Below are 5,554 nucleotides of genomic sequence, written 5' to 3'. Positions count from 1 at the left end.
TTTTTTTTCGGAACTGGGGATTGAACTCAGACCCTTGAGCTTGCCAGGGAAGCGCTTATTCTACTGAGCCATCTTCCTGACCCTAGATGTCAGGTTTTTAAATGAAAACAGAAATATTGCTAAAGTCATCAAGCACTTATCACATTAAAATATTTTCAGTTATAAGCTCCCCTGTCTCTAAACATCTTTCTTTTGGTTGTGAAATAGAAATTATTTTGGGTTTTCCCCTTGACATCATAATATAAACATTTGAACAGTATGAATACTTTAGCAATAACAAAAATTTTAGAAAGCATGAAAAATACAATGAAAATTTAGTAGACTGTGACTGAACACTGTAATTGTCCTTGAAATAGTGTCAGAGCCATAAAACTAAAGTTAGAGAAGTCTGGGTACCCTACTCACAATGATAAAAAAATGAATTATGTGAGTGTAGCTTGGGCAGCTTGCAATTTAGTGAGATCCTGTCTCAAAAATAAAATAAAATAAAATAAAGTAAAATAAAATAAAATAAAATAAAATAAAATAAGACTTGGGGTAAGTGCAAGAAACCTGGGTTCAATTCAAAAGCAAAACGAAACAAAATGAACAAAATAAAAGAATCCATGATAATCATTTGAGGGAAATAACTTGATATAAATAATATTTCTCAGCTATAGATAAATACTTCGACATATTTAATATTAACGTTGGAAAAAGTGGGGGAAACCCCTTCTGTCAGTGTTAGAAATCTTATGAAAAAATAAATTAGTGCTAATAATGATCAATAATGGTATGAACAATTTTAAAAAAGTATTACTCTTAGATAAGTTTATTTGAACCCTACTAGGGTATCAATAACCACAAGAATTATTTTTAATTGAAGAATCAGAAAGTAGAAAAGGAAGTTTGGTCATGGAATTTGACCAAAAACATCATTCTTTAGTAGTTCTCAGTCTGCCGTATTATGAACAACACATCCTTGTGGTTAATATTGTTGGTAGATATTTACTGTTACATGTGAACATTATAACTTCCCTTTAAAGAAAAGGAATTTAAAAAAGTCATAAACGAAGGACTGGGAAAGGACACTGGGATGCTGTGGGTGTGTGTTATTTTGGAGCTATACCAATCAGACACACTATGGAATATTCATTTGTTCATAAATCCATTCATTTATTTCATTGATCCATCTATTCTTTGTTTATTTTCTATTTGGTTAGTAATATGCTATTTATTGCACTGAAGTACTGGAAGGAAAGTAAGCAATGGGAAGGACATAATAAGAGTGCATGGTAGGGGCTGGGGAGATAGCTCAGTCAAATAAGGGCTTGCCAGGCAAGCGCAAGGGCCTGAGTTCAATCCCCGGTTCGCATGGTACATACTCCAGTATGATGTAAACTACAACTGGCAGTCCTATAGTGGACAGCACTTTCCATAGGTAAGAGATGGTCACATTTACCCCTCCTGGAGCACAAAACAACTGGAGAACGAAACAACACAGTAGATTTTACTCCCAGTGTAGTGGTTTATTAAGGGGATACATTGGCAGTTCACAACTAGAAACTGTGGATGAGAGCCCAGTGAAGGAATGATCACCCCACCAGCTGATCACCTTTGCTTGGGGCCAGGGTTGACAACTTCGTGCACCTTCATAACCTGGTTCCATGTGGTCCACCGGCGCTCGCCGGGGGTGGCAGATGCTGGGCAGAGAGCTTCGATGTGTTCCAAAACGTGCCTGAGTGGCAGATTGCCTAGGCTTTGCTAATGGCCCATTTTAGTTGGCCTTTTCTTTTTCTATTTAGTACAGGGTCTACAGGGTCTCACTACACAGATCGGACTCATAATGATCCTCCTGTTTTCAGCCTCCCAAGCACTAGGATAACAGGTGTGCCTCACCACGCCCAGTCTCAATCGCTGTCTCAGCACGCCCTGGGGCCGGGGCTGGCACACATGCCAGTAATCGAACCTGGCTGCTGCACTCTGACTAAGCAGGCACTTTAATCCACTGAACTATCTGGCCGGCATATGTAATTTCTTTAAACTTTACATTGTGATCTCCGTTTCTAAGCCATCCTAAATGTTTCTAGATGTAGCTCTTCTCATTTTTACATCAGCTAACTTCTGGAATGTTCTGGATGAATTTGGACCTCCAGAGGGGCATGGGAGGAAAGAGGAATACTTCAAAGAGGAAGGAACAAGGCAAGCAAAGTTATACACACAGGAAATCACCAAGTGCAAGGAGTGGGGAGACAAGAGCTTTGTGTAGACCAACTAGGGAGTGTGCATGGCGCTGGTGGGCTGTGGGCTTCAGGTTTTCCTATTTGCTGCTGAAACAGTACTTGTAATGTTTTTTTTCTTTCTCCAAGCAAAAGGAGTATTTGCAAATAAATGGCTGTCATTTAAAATGCATGTTGTCTGTCATGTGTGAATTATGAGAATTAAAATTGTCAATACAATGAGAATTAGATGCTTAAGTAAAGTTAATTTGATCTGTTGCGTGGTACTAGAAGAACAACTACGATATTTAGGACACCACTGTATCCAGGCCTATCCAATTACACTTTTGGCAATGATAGAAAATTTCTAGATCTATTGTCCAATGCAGTAGCCAATGCAGCCATCGTAGTGAGTATTTGGATTGAAGCTAATGCAACAGAGGACCTGAATTTTAAGTTTTGTTTGATTTTAGGCCTTTGAGTTTGAATGGCCCTTTGTGACCTAGTGGCTAATGTCTTGGACAGTGCAGCTCTAAGCAAGATTTTGAACATGCACACACACACAGCAATGACATTTAAGAGCTGGAGTAGCACTTAAAGTTTTCTTTATCTGGCACTTTGATTTTATGAAAGAGGAAACTAAAGCTCAGACAGTGAAATGCCTTGTTGAGGGGGACATTGGCACTGAGAACCAGAACTGGCAAGTGGTTTCTGGTGTCTTGACTCCTCACTTGGAAGAATTTTGTTCTTACCAAATTATGCCAGTAGGGCTTTGGCTCAAACTAGTTAAACACAGTTGGCTTAACAGATAGGGAGAGGAGAGCCAACCTTAGTCTTTCAAGTGAACCAATGAAGAAATACTTCCTGGATGTGGTGCCAGACACTGAAATCAGGAGGGGGTTGTTGGAAGGAAGGGGTTGCAAAATGACATGAAGAATCCACAATCCATTTGGAAAAATAGGATGTAGACACTATATATATATATATATATATATATATATATATATTTCTAAGTGGATTAATATATACACATATGTATATACTTGTATGATTAACACACCTGGTACAAGGTAGAAGGCAGTCCACTTGAAACGGATAAGCAAACAGATCAGCAGGGCTAAAGAAATTTAGAAAGACCTATGAGTGAGTCTCAGGGAGTTCTTCAGGGCTAAGGCAAACATTACATTATATGTATTAAGGGGTCTAATACAAAAGGTAAAGATATTAGTGTCAAAGTTAATAGGATTTAGTATAAAGTACACTTGTGCTCCATAGTTGATTCTGTATTCTTGCTGTACATGTATATATGTCATTCTGGGAGGCTGAGGCTGGAGGCTCATACCTTGGACAATTGAGAAATTTGGTGGGATCCTGTCTGAAAACTAAAAAATAAAAAAGACTGGGGATGTAACCCATAGCAAAAGCGCTGGTCCAATCCCTATTATAGAAAAAGAAGTTTGTTTCAGGATGTTTTTCCTGTAGGATAATAATTGCATACAATTACTTAATATTCAAGTGGTATTGTTAGGTAACAGAAAGGTAAATGATTAAATTCAATTACATACTTAAACCAGGAGAAAAGAAATGCCTACTACAGCACTAGCCTGTATACATAGCTGGGAGATGAAATTCTTCCTTGGCTTGAATCTTAACATAGGACTGGATAATAATATCTTCAAAGAATTTTTTGTATTGTAGGCAAAGCAAATGAGACCCCTGTGCTCCTTGAACATTCCAAAAAGCCAACAGAGAGAAACAGAAAAAATTAGAAACATGATTATGTTTGCTAAAGGAAACATAAATGTAAGTAAAATGAAGAATAAAAAGTCCTTTGTTATCTACACTTCAAGTCCTCTTTGTGGATGTTTCTTAAAACTTTTTGGTTTTCTGATTTTATAATCAGAAAATGTAACATGTTCTTCATCTAGGAAATTAAAAAAAAGATAATGAAAAACTCCAAACCCCTTTTAATTTCACCCAGAGTTAACTATTGTCAGTATTCCTTTTTCTTCTTTGTAAAAACTGTTTTAAATATCTAGATAGTAATTTGTTCTAAAGCTTTGTATGGTGTTTTTTTGCACACTCTTGTTTTAAAAACTAATTTTATTGAGAAAAAATAGCAATGAGACAGTTTCAAAATTGATTAGTAAGACAGTTTCAATATTAATACATTGTATATTGCTGTCTTCTTAGTGGTTATTCATAGTACAATATGCAGAGAGGATATCTTGTTCACAAACACTGTTAGAACAAATCTTTCTATTCATTGAGTTAAGAGAAAGTAGCTGTATGTCTATCCTAATTATTTTGAATATACAGATACAAAATGGTTCATTTGTATCCCCCCTTTTTTTTAGTTTTGTCAGAGAAGGGTATTCCATTGTCACTTAAATATTGTAGGCGCCTGAATCAGAAAAATATTCTAGTATAGTCCAGTAGTCCATAATAGCAGTGGGTTTTCCGTAGGACTGGCAATGTCAGAAGTTATTGACTTGAGCCTTTTACAGCTCAGCATATTAATATGACTTTACTTTTTATACCTCACTTTTATACTTTTCTGCTGGATGGTTAAGGCCAAGATTAAGCAAGACCTATATAACAAGAAATGTAACTTTTGTACCTGACAAGGTCAGTCAAGTCCCCATAGGATTTATCCTGATACCCTGAACCACAGTTTTTAGATCCTTTGTGGATGAGTCATGGCCATTGCTTGACCAATTTGCTCTCTGTGAAAGCCTGAGAGAATGTTTTCTCTCCATGTGACTCTCCCTAGGCACACTGTGCATCATTGATCACTTTCCTCTGTGGCTCCATAATCTCCTTGATCAGAAAATTTGGGACATCACTGAGTTATAGGATGCTACAGTACAGGTTCTCTTGTCTCTTGAGTCCTTACTGACCTTGAAAGGCTAGGACCAAAATGTTGGCTGTCCTTGCAGCCCTTTTTTTTCTCTAATTTTTGGTCTGCAGACTTAGGTTGTTAACCCTCTAGAAGCTTATCATTATTACCTTACAACATTGGCAGTTGAGCTCAACCTCACTATCTGCCTGAATATCAAACTTCTTAGATATAACATGGAATAGGCATTTTCCATCAAGTATTGATATGTTAAACTTTAAGTCCCTGCAGAATACTAAGAAAAAAAACATTAAAAAGGTAAAAAATATTTTAAAAAATAGCAATAAACAATTACATATTTTTACACAGAAATTTAGAAATCTAACCATATACAGCATTGTAGCAGGACAGTCCTATGACTTTTTTTCTTGTCCTTTTTTCATTTATTACCTTTTTTTTTTTTAAAAAAAAAAACAATTACTTGAGGGACAGTATGGCAGTAACTGGTATGACATGA

This window comes from Octodon degus, unplaced genomic scaffold (assembly GCF_000260255.1).
Source record: "Octodon degus isolate 3935 unplaced genomic scaffold, OctDeg1.0 scaffold00121, whole genome shotgun sequence".
NCBI classification, from domain to species: Eukaryota; Metazoa; Chordata; class Mammalia; order Rodentia; family Octodontidae; genus Octodon; species Octodon degus.
The sequence above is the reverse complement of the archived record's forward strand: the minus strand, read 5'-3'. Positions refer to the sequence as shown.